The sequence below is a fragment of the Camarhynchus parvulus genome, chromosome 3 (genome assembly GCF_901933205.1).
Source record: "Camarhynchus parvulus chromosome 3, STF_HiC, whole genome shotgun sequence".
NCBI lineage: Eukaryota > Metazoa > Chordata > Aves > Passeriformes > Thraupidae > Camarhynchus > Camarhynchus parvulus.
Window position 1 is genome coordinate 43,905,258 of NC_044573.1, and position 14,236 is coordinate 43,919,493.

Below are 14,236 nucleotides of genomic sequence, written 5' to 3' on the forward strand. Positions count from 1 at the left end.
GCTAAAACATAAAGCAGATTTTCACACAGCAATCACAGTACAATATTCTCAAAATCATTATGTAATAGTTTCAACAGCACTTTCCATTTGTCAGATCCCCACTCTTCCAAATTTCAAAACCTTTCTTGATGATTTAAGAAACATTTATTGTTATTCCACTTTCCAAAGAGAAAAATTCAGGTATCAAAGAAACACAGTTTGTCCACCTGGCAAATCAGAAGACACATAGGAAACTCAGTGAAGGTTTCTTAGCAATCAGAAGCAGCTTTTTAAAGTGGAGCAGATTATGTTTCTACCCAAGAAAATTCAATTTCAGCTAATTAGCCTCTCTATGGGTATGCAGAGTGTGAAGTTCTGTAGTTATTCCTAAAGCTCACAAGCCTCAGAGAAAGCTCACCAACTTGGGATCCGCTGCGGACTACCACATGGCAAAAATTAATGAAAAAACCATCCCAAAGAAAAATTAGGAGTCAAGTTTTTTACAGTGAATATGTAACAAAGGATTCTGTTGCTGGCTGCCAAATTCAGCCCCATTGGGGAGGATATGACTGACAAATTACAGCTTAGTAAGCAGGGAAAGATACAAACACTTATGCAACAATTTTCGTTCTGTGTGGTGGAGGAATTATCTGCAAGCTGTTTCTGTTCTCTGTAAATTGTGCCATTACTTTGGAAACAGGATGTATGCTTCAGAGTAAAGTAAAACAAACAGATTAATACAACAGCATAAAGCCACCCCTGACAGCGCAGTATTGTTCAAACAACCCTCTTCTTCAAGGACAGCAAAATACAAAGGTAGGACAATTAGAGAAGAAATTCTGTTTAGTATGATTCTTGAATAAAACCTTACCTTTGAAGTTTCCAGAGCATCATGTCCATTTTGTTTGGCAAACGATGACCAAGACTAAATTAGTTTTCTTGCTTGCTGATGCTTCTTTCCAGATATTCATCAGCATGCCCTACATGTTTCATGCATCTAAGTGTTCTCCAAAACTTTGGGAACATTTCTGCCTGAGTATTTGCAACCTTGGGGCTTATATTCAACTGCATATAAGTTACATGTACAGAAAAACTTACAAGTACATTATCCTTATTATTTCACTGCCACTAATGGTAATAACTTTTCTACTTTCTAAGATTTCTGAACATTCCCTACAGTGTACTACAGTTTTCAGACTGACTTAAACAGCAATCTCTCCAGACTGCTCAGCCTTGCCTGAGGTCAGGACATTTTTCATTTCCAAACAGCCGATCTTCTCTGAACATGCTTTTCCCCTCTTGGTACCAGACATAAATATTTGTTGCATGTGCTGCTTCAGCTGAGTAACAACTCAGTTACTGTCCCAGTATCTGAACCAGCTGCTCTCAGCTGCTCCTGCTGTGGCAGAGCCAGACCCAGGACTAAGAGGAAGCCTGTTGGACTCAGTAATCTCACTCCATACTTTCAGAGTGTCTTTTTTTCGATTATGAAGGAACAACCAGGGAGAAGAGAACCTGGATTTCAGAAAGGAGTCAAATGAGAGAAGGATGGTGGGAAAGCAAAAGGGAATTTGAGTCTTTTAAGTCAGAGGATACAAATATTAGGCCTGTCACAACCAGCATTTGTTTGTGCAAGTTGCCCTGATGACTTCAAGAAGGGTGCTGGTAATGAAGAAAAGCACAACTTGGGATATCCAGTCCTGCAGGCAAAGAAGCAAGAGGTGGACTGCTGCCTAACCATGTGTGTACTCCCACCCATGCCAAATGAAAGCCAAGGTCTGCTGATCCTGCTGGTCTTGGCACCCTGCAGCCTAAAATGGATCTCCTCTTTATCAAAGATTTCTCTTACCTCCAGCAGTGCTCGGCTAAGACAAGTGAACTCTCTAAATGAGCATCTCCTGGTTTTAAATAAAAGAGAAATGCTGCCACTCAGTAATAAGGAAGGATGCTTGAAAAGATGAAAGGAATAGGCAGGCCTGTCTTGCTAAGCACAAGAAGGGCACTGGTACTGGTGCAAGGAGCAAAAACTGGGTGAAGTTAATTCCAACGAAAAAGAGAACAGCACACAAGAGATGCTAAGAGGATTAAACACTGTGTTTAGAAGTTATCCCTTGTTGAGCTTGACTCCTGCTTCCTATGCCTAGTAGTTTATTTCTGTCTCCAGAGTCTATTCAGTGAGGGTTAAAGACTTGGTGTTGCAGGCTTTCACAGCTGGTAAACTGCAGCTGTAGCAAAGCAGAAGCTGAGGGCTCCAGCAGCTTTTATCCCTGGCAGAGGTCTCCTACCGGTAAAGCCAACCAGTAAAGATTCAAGCATATGCTGTTCAACATGAGTGGGACACAGTACAGAACACTTTTATTACTGCATACTTTGTAACCTCCAAAAGGTTGACTTTTCAAAGTTGGCATCAGGATTGCTTGTGAATAGCCAAGAATATACAGTATCACAGGGGAAGTAAAAATTCACCACAAAGGATGCACTGTGCAGCCAGTGCCTGGAGGAGACTGAGTGGAAATCTCATTGTGGTCTTTAACATTCTCATGAGGGAAAGAGGAGAGGCAGGGACCTATTTCCTCACTCTGGTGATCAGTGACAGCACCCAAAGGAACAGGATGAAGCAGAGTCAGGGAAGGTTAGGTTACATATCAGGAAAAACTTTTTCACCCAAAGGGTGTTTGGGCACTGGAAAAGGCTCCCCAAGGAAGTGGTCACAGCACCAGCCTGACAAAGTCCAAGAAGCATTTGAGCAACACTCTCGGGAACATGATGTGATTATTGGGATTTCCTGTGCAGGGCCAGGAGTTGGACTTGATGATCCTGATAGGCCCCTTTCAACTCAGCATGTTCTATGATTCTATGCTAAAGGATGTAAACCTCTGTTGTGCAGTTCCACAAAGATATTTCAAAATAGAAACAAGCAAACTGAACCCCCTGCCATGACAGACTGAGTGCAGCGGCTGTGTCTGCCAGCGTGTCAAGCCTTACACTTTGAAAGTGAGACACACCACAGCCTACCCCCCGGCCTTTTGGAGCCCTCTGCTGCAGGCTCCTTCTCTAGGGAAGCTGTTCCCCTCACGCTCCCGACCTCCTGCAGTCGGAGACGGTGCTCGCTATCACTCATGATTAACCATTTCACAGATTTTCGGGGTTGTGGCGGGTGGCAGCTCGCACAGGCTGTGCTGGGGGGGAGCCACAGGACCCCACGCTGGCACACGGTACTCCCAGCACAATGCCGCCCTCGGGTTTGTATTTGTTTTCCATCGTGCTCGGGTGCAGAACAGTAACAGCAGCACCCTCCGCTGGCCCCTGCCATGAAGGCACCCGCGGGGAAGGCGCTGATCGTAGCTGCTGCTGGACCTGTTATGGTAAATCCAGAGAAACACACCCTTTTACTAAACTTATTAATAGGTCATGCCCTCTGTAAGCGGCCCCCAGCTGCCTCCAGTCACTAGGCACACACACGACGTAAAAGCAAGGTCAGGGACTGTAAACCTTATGCACAGAAAGAGCACTTAATTTTAGTGTTAATTACAAGACTCACAAACAGTGTTATAATATATGAAAATATGTAATCTCCAAACAGACTAATCTTAATTATAACTTTAGTTAAATTGCCAATTTTATTTTGGTGCTTGTAATTAAAAGTTAATATCTTTAAAAATTTTAAATTTAATTATTAAAATTATTATAAATTATTGCAATTTCTTTTCCTCCAAGATTTCTGGACATTGGATATGCGCAAAATTCAATCAAAAAAAAAGAGGCACAACCTAAGCCATGCACCTGAGGAAGACCTGGTGTCTGTGTGCATGGCAGCTTGCAAAAATGTCTTTTAGAAGTAGTGACTGATTAAGCACATACAACATATTTTAACTTGTTTTCTTTTTCTTTTAAGATCACCTGTGTAATCACATTAGTGATTTAAAAAATTTTATTCTGTGTAGTTACAGAAACTCTACTTATATTGAAGTGTCCAATAATAAAGCCATAAAGGTCCATATTGAAAATTATGGTCTACCTAAATCAGTTCATAATCTGATTTATAATTGTCTGAGGGGGTGGGAGGGATATTTGCTTTCTGTTTAGCATATGTGCATTCATGCAGAGTAGCAGTGTTTCCAAGAGCTGGCTGATATGGATATTTGATTCTTATTACTCTTACACAATTGTGTAACCAAAACCACCTAGACTGAAACTGGGATTAATTAATATTTCATTAATATTTCCTTACTGTAACTACATGGATGTGGATATTTATATGGAATTTAAATGGATAGACAGCATTTGAAATACCCTCTCCAATTTCACGTGAGTAGCCAGATACTAAGTACATCTGCAGTGACTGGAGTAATTCTTAGCACAAATTCCTGGACACCCTAACCATGTGTAAGAATTCTCATTGGATTAGATCTTCAGCCAGTATATCATAGAAACATGAGTGAGATGAGTATATAAAGTGACTTCAATAAAGAAAGGAGTCATATTTTCCAAGACAGAAATATGTCCCTAAGTGGGGGGATAAAATCAACATTAAGGGTTGCTGCCCAAAAAGACAAGTGGTGACACTGTTAGTAAAATTACTTACTCCAATTCTGGTAATGTTCAAGCTTTTTTTTAACAAATTGTCAGCGTGTGGGTTCCTAGGAGTTTAAAAATTTACTGATCTAGTATTACCAAGGCAAATTTTTAAAAAATCCTCATAAAATTGCTTAAATGTAAAAAATGTTAAAAATAAGGTTGATGGTAATAGAAGCAAAGAATACATAATGAAAGCTAACACACTCAGATTGCTAAGTTTATATCAGCGAAATCCCTCTGAAAGGTTAGAATTTGTTACTACTGAGTGTTCAGGGTTTTCAATTTCTTTGCATATATAGCTATCTATCTCAAAATTTCATAGAAACATTTATATGTCCTTAGTAATCTCAGGTTTTATGGTGAATTTTAAAAGGCTGATATTTTTCCATGTTCTCTGTCTTGCAGGAGAATGCACAGAAAGCACATTTTGGGTTTTTTTCCAAAATATATATCATGCCTTCTACCATATAAAGCTATAAGGCTTTTATAAAGAGGATGCAGTGTGAAAACTAGCTTCATGTTTTCATTTTGCTTTAAATAGAAATTACTTTTTTTATAAAGTTCTGTAAAGTTAATAAATAAAAACTATTTAGATTTAGTCTGTCTTCCGAAAATACTTGGAAGACTGAATTTTTCTTGTGTTATTCACTTACAGTGCCCTGTGGGGGAAACTAACCATGCATCATCCCTACTGTCTTCTGACTACCAAATTACACTCTTTTTTAATGCAAACATTCTCTGACATTACTATTTTGCTACCCTTAATTAAAAATCATTGATAAACATAATAAAAGAGATAGGTCGTTAGAACATATTTGGTAAGATTGTAACCAAATTATAACCAAAGCTGCCTGCTGAGAGACAGAGGCTTGCATAGCCTACCTTTGAAGATGCAGTCCTGGATATGAACGAACGAACGAACGAACGAACAAACCAACCTTCCTTCCTTCCTTCCTTCCTTCCTTCCTTCCTTCCTTCCTTCCTTCCTTCCTTCCTTCCTTCTTTTTTTTTTTTTTTTTTTTTTTTTTTTTTTTTTTTTTTTTTTTTTTTTTCTCTTTCTCTCCTTCATGTCTTTAAAATCTTTTTAGCACAGAACAAGAGGACACATAGCGATGTAAAATAAATGGTCAAGTGCCATATACCTTGAAGGACTACAATTTTATACCTGTAGTTCTCAAAACCCCCAACACTTAGCAGGATATATGCTGGGACAAGCAGTCCCAAGAAGACCTGACAATTACTTTTGTCCCAGCTTTTGATTTTAGCGGTCATTGATGCTGTTGGCTGAGGCCTCTTTAGTACATCTCTTGCATTTAAAACTATAAATTATGTTATGCAAATCTGAAAACATTTCAGATGTTAGTAAAACTCAAATTCAGCTGCTCAGTTTCTTTCATTAAGGTAGATTGAAATTCTGTATATTTTTTCTATTCATTAATCACATGGCTGTACCACCTTTTCCTAGCTTGAGATTGAGATGGTCATTACTTCTTAAAAAGATATGGGGCAACAAAATGTGAAAAATAGCCCAAAACCCAGCAGTTTCTGATGAAACATTCTCTGCAATGACATAGTTAAGATGAAGCAAATACAGCTGCATGCAGGAACACACCTCTTAGAACATTTTAATAGCAAACACGATTGAAGTCATTTTACTTCAAAGTTGTCCATTCTATAAAAGGATTGGAAATCTGCCATTGGGCTATTCTGTATTTTACTCAAAAATAAATTACAGTCAGCACAGCTGGAGGTGATAGAACTATATCCAGGCCAAATACTCCCTGCTCTCCATCCCAGCTGTTAAATCTTTCCTTTCACAGCATGGACCACTGGATAGTTTCTAACCTCTCCTCTCTGCAGAATTTCTCAGCTCTCCCTGTACTTATAAAGAGCTGATATGATTTGATGCAAACCCTCATTTTACCAAACCTCAGCTCACACGTATGTTAAACCTTACAACCAACCATATCACATTTCAACAACTCTGGCTCCTCCTAAAACATTTGTTGTGTTACCATTTTGTCCTCCTAAGTAAGGACCCTGCAGGAAAAACTTTCACTAAGGTAAAACTTCAAAACACTTGCAAAGGTGTCCAAAAACTCACAGCAACAACCGTAATTCCATCATGCCCTAATATTTAAATAGTTAATATCTTGTTACTTAATGCTAAGACATTATAAATTATTACCTATTTATAATTTAAATTATATTTAGCAATATATCAAGGATAATATTAATATAGCTATATAATGTGTTTTTCTTTTATAATTATCACTTATTACAAATTTATTGTCAAATATTATTATTAAGAAATTGTAAGTGTAGTTGTGCTGGTTTTGTCTGGAACGGAGTACATTTTCTTCTCAGCTGATAGAGTGCTGTATTTTGGATTTAGTACAATAATGCTGATTAATTGTTTGCTGGGGTTAAGCCACAATAATGGCCAAGATGCTTATTTAATATAATAAACTTACATAGACGTGGTTTTATTAAAAGAAATGAAAAAGACAGAGTTTTTGCTATCGACATGATGGTATCATCAAACAACTCACTTGTGAGAATTTTACAAAAAACCCCAAAGGTTACAAAATGTCACTTACTGTCTCCAAGCAGAATTTCTCTTTAATGTCATTCCTGTAAAAACATCTGCAACTCTGTTTCTTCAAACGTTCTTCTTTCTCTTTTCTTTTTTTTAACTTTTCTTTATTTTCTCTTTTTTACACTTTTACCGCTCTGCTTCATCCACTAAGGCAATTTTTTCAGCTGGGCCATTTGAAGTCTAATGCACCTAATGTTCTGCATGATGAAACAAACAAAAATTGCTGGCATGATTATTGCAGTCATGAAAAGATCATATTTTAGTTTACTGTGTTTGAAACAAATGCAGTTCGGTTTATGGACGTACAATACAACCTTGGCACTTTTCCCCCCAATAAAAACTAACATTTTTTTAAGTCAGATACTATTTTTTTCACATAAATGTATTCTAATGATGTTAAGGAGGAGGAGATAAAGCTCAGCCGATTTCTGCCACTGAGGCATAGTTCACAAGCAAGTAAAACCCTGCAGAATAAATCAGGACAGTGCTGGTTACTGCTTTGCAACAAGGATAAATACGGAAAAGCTGCCGGTTGGGACAGGAAACCGCCTGGCTAAATGCAGCTGGCTGGGGCACATGAACCTGTGTAACAACCTCTGTTCCTTTTCCAGGGGAGCTTTATGGAGAAAACAGGCTGGCACTGTGGAGAAGCAGATACCCTCAGCACACATTGAGCTGGAGAGGAAAGCAAGCAGCTGCAATCTCTGTGTCCATCTCAGGTGGACAGAAGAAAAAGAAGCAGAAGGAAAAAGAGAAAGAAAAAAATAAACTAACTAAACAAAACCCCAAACCAAAAACCCCCACCCTAACAAAGCCGGAATTCAAGCCCATCACCGAGCAGCCGATGAAGCTGTTCCCGTCTCTCCTTGCCCACGAGGGGGCGAGGTGGCGCCGGCGGGCCGGGAGGAGCCAGGAAGGGGCCGGGAGGAGCCGGGAGGGGGCCGGGGGAGGGCCCCGGGGGGCTGCGCCCGCCCCGCTGTGAGGGAAGGGGTGAGCAGGAGCCACCCCGCCGCTCCCAGCGTTCCTTGTCTTGCTCCTGGGGCAGGGACTGCTCTCCTGCCGCCACCTCTGGCCCTGTCCCCGCGGCCCCGGGCCACACGGGGCGGCTCCCAGAGTGGGGGGCTCTGAGGCAGCCCTCCCTGTCCCTTCCTGTTGGCAGACGGGGACAGAGGGGCGGTGACTTGAGGCGAGAGGCTCCTCCGTAGTGTCCTCACCTCCTCTCCGCTGACAGAGATGCCCCTCGGAGCGGGTGGGGACGCAGCATGACCTGGGGGCAGAAGGTGGCAGCCTGTGGCAGATAGGTGCCAGCTGTGTCTCGTTCCTCTGATCGGAGCTGGAGGTGCTACCGGAGTGCTCTGCCCTCAGGTGCGCGCTGACAGCTCGGAAAAGTCCCCTGCCAGCGGGGAAGGCCCAGCACAAACACACGAGGGTGACACATGGGATACGGCATCCAGGGGATCCATGTGCAGGGCAAGGAAGGGCACTGTTGGCTCAATCTGACTTGTCAAAGTTGAATGCAAATTTGCTTGCAAAAGGTTGGTTTACCACTTGGTTTTAGCCCAGGAAATACAAATGTATCTCAGGTCTTCCAAGATATGCTTAAGTATAGATTCATTAGTGGTCAAAGAAAGCTCATCTTGTAGGAATGCATCTCCGAGCTGTGAACTTGACACGCATCTCAGGAATTCTGTTCTTCTGCTCAGTTATATCACCTTGCAGTGGCAGACAAGATCCTTTGCTTCCAGCTACAGTAGCTATCCCTCTCCACCCTGTTTTTATATCCCAGAAAGGCTAGACTGGAGTCCTTCACCAACAAAACTGTCTTCATCAATGCTCCAAGGACAGCCCTGTAGCTGACAAGTTTCTGCAGCAGCCACATTGAGAGCACAGCCATGGCAATGCAGTTTCAGAAACTGAAGGAGCACCAAGCTGCTCAGGCCTGTCTGTGAGCACTTCCCAACATAACCCTCATCTTCCTCCGAGCTAGCCTGGCTGTCGGCACTAACTGGCATAGATTTAGGACACTAGAGTTAAAAACCTTCTTGAGATATTAAACTGAGAAGGCTTAATCGAGATTCTTGACTTTTGCTTCCACAGCTGAATTCTCAGCTGCTTGAATCAACAGATAATCAGAGCTGAATCAGGTGATTTCTAACATGGAGGGGTTTGTTAGCTGTGAGCCAGAGGCTTCATATTGTCTAAGTATCAGAAGCCAAGGGAAGAAAATTAATTAACTTACTTTCCTGGATGTGGCTAAAATAATCCCTTTTCAAATGGACTTTTGTTATTTACCTGTCAAGATTCTTGTGAAAAGAAGAAAGAAGACATGATCCCTGCTAGGAAATGTCACAGGTAGTATGAAATGCCCAGCACTGGGCAAGTAACCTTTAGCACTCAAATCTCCCTTCCTCTGTTATCAGTACACATCTAATCCACATCTTTTTTTCCAGCCAGCTCATACACAACTGACGGATCTGTCTAAGGGAATCCCCAGTGAAGGGAAATGCCCAACTGCTTTAGTTCCCTTTTGATGGGTTTTTCCAGTGGAGGCTGGGGATGGGTGCAAAGGAGTAAGTACAGTGTAAACTGTGAGTCAGGGAAAGCAGAAGAAGGCTAGCAAAGGACAGGATATATTCTGCTTGAGCTAGCAAGGATTCAAAGTGTCTTTCTGGGTTATGGAGACATCCAGGGAACTGAAAGCTGCAAAGAATCATTTAAACAGTGACAAGCAACAAATCATTTTTGATTCTTTTCAATCTTAGATCTCACTTTGCTGAGTCTTGCTTTAAATCCCAAGGAACATGCAACACAGACAGAAATTTCAAGGTGTCCAGGACTTTCTTACCAGTCTAGAATACAAACTACAACTCCAAGTTTCACACTGCTCCTATTGCATATTGCACAATGGAGAAGTCTGCAGGACAGGCTGAAATCAACATTCAACCAGCCTAATAGAGACAATGCTCAAAAATAAAACACAGGCACTTGTATCCAGATGCTTCTGTTTTCAGAATTTGTCTCTTTCAATCTTCTATTCACTGAGTTATGTATTTTGGAAAATTTTCTTCTGGTCAAGTATGAAATTATGAAACCACGCTTTTCTTGCTTTAAAAGGTATTTGCATTACTCTGATTAGTTTGTGTGGTGAGCTCCTGCCCTCAAAGCCTAAGTTTTACTTTATGTGAAGCCAATGGAAGCTTTGGCTGCCTTAAGGATTATGGGTTAAGGCCCTGAATTTGTACTGTTTTACGCCACTGTATGACCTAAATGAGATTAGAATAATAAATCCTGATTTTTTATGAGGGTTTTATTTAGGCATGTTTTGAGTATGAGGTCTGTGTCAGGATTAATAGTGAAATGTAACATGCCCAGGCACAGAGAAAGCCCAGCAATGAAAGGACCTTTTTTTCCCTTGAGAAAACTGGTTCCCAGCCCTCTGTTTGGCTTTTAACAGAGTTATTAAATGCTGAATGGCAGAGAGACGCTGGATCCCAAAGATGGTGACGTAGACCATGACTTGGAGATGCGCCCGTTCCAAAAGAAGGACAGAAGTATCCCATCAGCATTATTTTGCAAGCCTAACTACGTATGCTCTGCAATGCAGTAGCAGTCAAAAAGCTTCCAACAAGGTTCTCAGAAACCAAAGACAAACGAGAAATTACAGGTTCAGGATTTATTAGCTAATTCATCCATCATGTTGAGCAGTCACTGGTTTAGGTGCTTGCCCTGTAGTTAAATCAGATTGCTGAACCCATCCAAAGAAAATGACCATTTTTTTCAGCATCCTGGCCACCGTGTCTCATCAAGAAATGTGACATCTTGTCATGTAATGCACCACATTGCATTGGCCTAAGTATTAGATGCAGAAGGTGTGTGCTTACACCACATAGTTAAATTTCTCTGTTCTAATGGTCACATTACACAAGGCTTCAGAGGAATTTGTCTATTCAAAAGATTATTTCAAGTGAAATGAGCGGAGTGCATGGAATTGAGCTCATAATTTTGTGGGACACAAAATGAAAAAGGAGGAGGTGTAAGTGTTGTGACAAATGTGGGAGAATTAAATAATCGTGAATTCCATGGTATCTCTACTCTTTGCTTAATTCAGAGTATTAATACTTCCACTCCACACCACATACTTGGCCGGTCTTGTTCAGCATCAGATTTCTGTCCCACTTGTTTTGGGGTTTTTTTTGTGTAGAAATAGGAAGAATTATTTGCTTCAAAATTTTGTTGTTGAGTTTTGTAATCATAGGCCTCATGGGGTGCAGAGCAAAAGAAAATGTTGAACCAGAATACCAGTTTATTTTTGTTTGGTTTGGCAAGAGGCCTGTCCATCTGACAACCTCTACTGGTATGTCTCAGCTGGGGTGGAACTGAATAGAAAGTCCTCACAATTTTGCAGATAACTTTGGGAGAAAGCAACTTTTGAAGAAGGACAGACTTTAAGGTCCAACCATGATACTTTCTTTAGTACTTCAGGTTTGAACCATGAGAGCCTGGTAGTTATAAGAAACACAATCCTTCCAAGAGTCATGAAGCCTCAAAAGAATTTAAAAACTTGCTCATGTAACTAAGGACAAGTTTTCTGGACTACCATAGTGTAAAATCAAATATTAAGATGATTCCATATCTAACAAAATCTTAAATTACTTTATTTCCTTCCCTTTTCAGAGGTGCATTTTTCTGCAAAACCCTTTCTAAAAGATTTTTAGAACTGCACACTAATGAGCGTCCATAGTTGCAGAGTGCTAACAGTCTTGCCAGCAAATTCATTAACTGCAAGTGACATCATAGGTGAGAACTCAGACCTCTTTGCACAGGAGCAGGGGCAGCAGTTCAGCTTGCAGAACCCGGACACTTTATGTAAATTACTTTTGTTCATTTCAAGTCAAATAGCAGTGGGACAGCCTAGATAAGCAACTTTTTGAACACTGGCAGTTCAGCGAAGCTTCTTTCTTTGACCAATGGCTCTTAGGAAGAAAATAATAACACGAACAGACCACTTGGAATTGCCCAACATCCACAGACAGCAGCAGGGCTGATGAGGACCAAGTGGCTGAACTGCCTAAGCACTGAAGAGCTGCATGGGAAGATGGGTCTATTAAGAAGTTTCTTAAAATGCTGCAATGCAGAGTTGCACAACCAAGCTTTGCTCACCTATGTCAAGGACACTTGTCTGGGGCACAATCTGTGCGACCACTGTTTTTGCTGTCTCTTGGCAGCACCTGACCGAGGCAGCAGCTTCTTCTTTAGCTGTTTACAACACACAAAGCATGAGCTGGCAATCACATCCAAAGGGCCCTAAACCAGCAGATTATTGAGTGGAAATGGATTCCTGCTCCTCTGTACATTTTATAGAATACATTATATACATTTTATAGAATAGTGGCTCTTGCTGAAGGAATGCAATGGAAGCCTTTACCCCATGTAGCAGGTTAAAGTCCTACAGCACAAGCTGTGAAGAGCTGTTATAGGTCACTGATAAAAAGCAGTTGAGTGCTTCTGGCCACTGTGGGTTAATGATGGCCGCAAGCACAATCAGAAAGCTTGTACTGAGAGCAGAGAGGTGGTGTGTAACCCACTTAATTTGTTATTGCTGTACTCTGGCCTCTAGATAGTGTATGTGTGCACTGGGGTTGTGAAGACTGACAGACATACAAGGCTGGCCTACTAGTGGAACTGAGGAAGGCTAGGAAGTTGTTTTCCTTGTCTGCTAGGAGGAAGTATGTTTCAGTATATGGGAGATGTTTTTCCTGATCTGGGAGATGGAGCATTCTGTAGTATGTATTGAAATATATTTTATTGTGTCTTATTTGTTATACATATTTTACATATTTTCTAAACTCCTGCTCAGGCCTTTTACCTCCTGCCATCTATTCCTAAGGAACATTACAGCCTGAGTACAGACAGCTTCTCTGAAAAACTTGCTTCAGCAACTGTCAGTTTTCTGTGTCCTGCCCTGGTATTGAGTAAATGTTAATCTTTTTTTTCCTTGTTTGTTTGTTTGTGTTTGTTTTTGTTTTTGTTTTTGTTCCAGGAATTATGCAGGATCTAGGAGCATGTGCTAGTTCAGAACTAAGTCCAAGTTTATTTGCACTGAAGCCATATAATTCTTTTTCTGCAAGCTCTAATATACCTCTGTAGATGTACAAGATTTTTAGTGCCTAGGCATTTCTTAGCCTCTCTCATCTCTCCCAAATTCACTCTGTGTTCTGTACATTTCTGTATGTAGTCAAATCGACCATCACCCAGTGCTGTGTATCACCCTGTAAGCCGTTTATCTGGGATTTTCAAGGCTGCCTGCTCCTGGTAAGAGTCTTAAAATCATATCTAGAAACTTTTATCAATTACCAGATTTACATAAGCATTGAGAATCTACAAATCCTTTAGCAGTCAATGGGACCTGGGTTTACTCAGCACCTTGAAAATCAAACTGCTGAAGTTTCAGTACTTAACCTTGGATTTTGGAATAGAGCTTTAAGGGTTCAGGGTGGATATTTCTGGGGCAGAATAGGGTTCACATTGAGATATTTTTAAATAGATACCCAAATTTTAATATATTTCATTTATATTAATAAGCACAATTATGATAATTGTCTTTTTCAACAAAATAGTAGTTTTGAACTCCTCTTAGTGCAAGGCATGGAAATCACTATTTTCATTGACAGTGTCAATTTCTGCATATCATGGGCACTGTGTTAGTTCATTACATGGACCCTTCCACTGTAGGAATCTTTTTTCATTGCTCACCAGACATGTGGGGTCTTCCCTGGGGATTGGTCCAGGTAATAAGCACTTCTTGCAATCAGCTTACTATAAATGATAGAGAAAAACGTGTCAGTGCTCCAGCCATAACCAAAGTAGCTTTTAAAATCTTGTTGTTGTACGGTACGTGGCACTATACATGACCTAGAGATATATGAAGCATTTTGACCACACTACAAATGTCTAAACCACTCAGTTTCAGTTCTCAGTTCTCACCCCCATGAGTCAAACCCATCAGCCTGCCATAGCACCTATTAATTTATAAATTTCATCCCAAGGGCATATCTGCACACTTGTGAGAAGGTGTGGCCA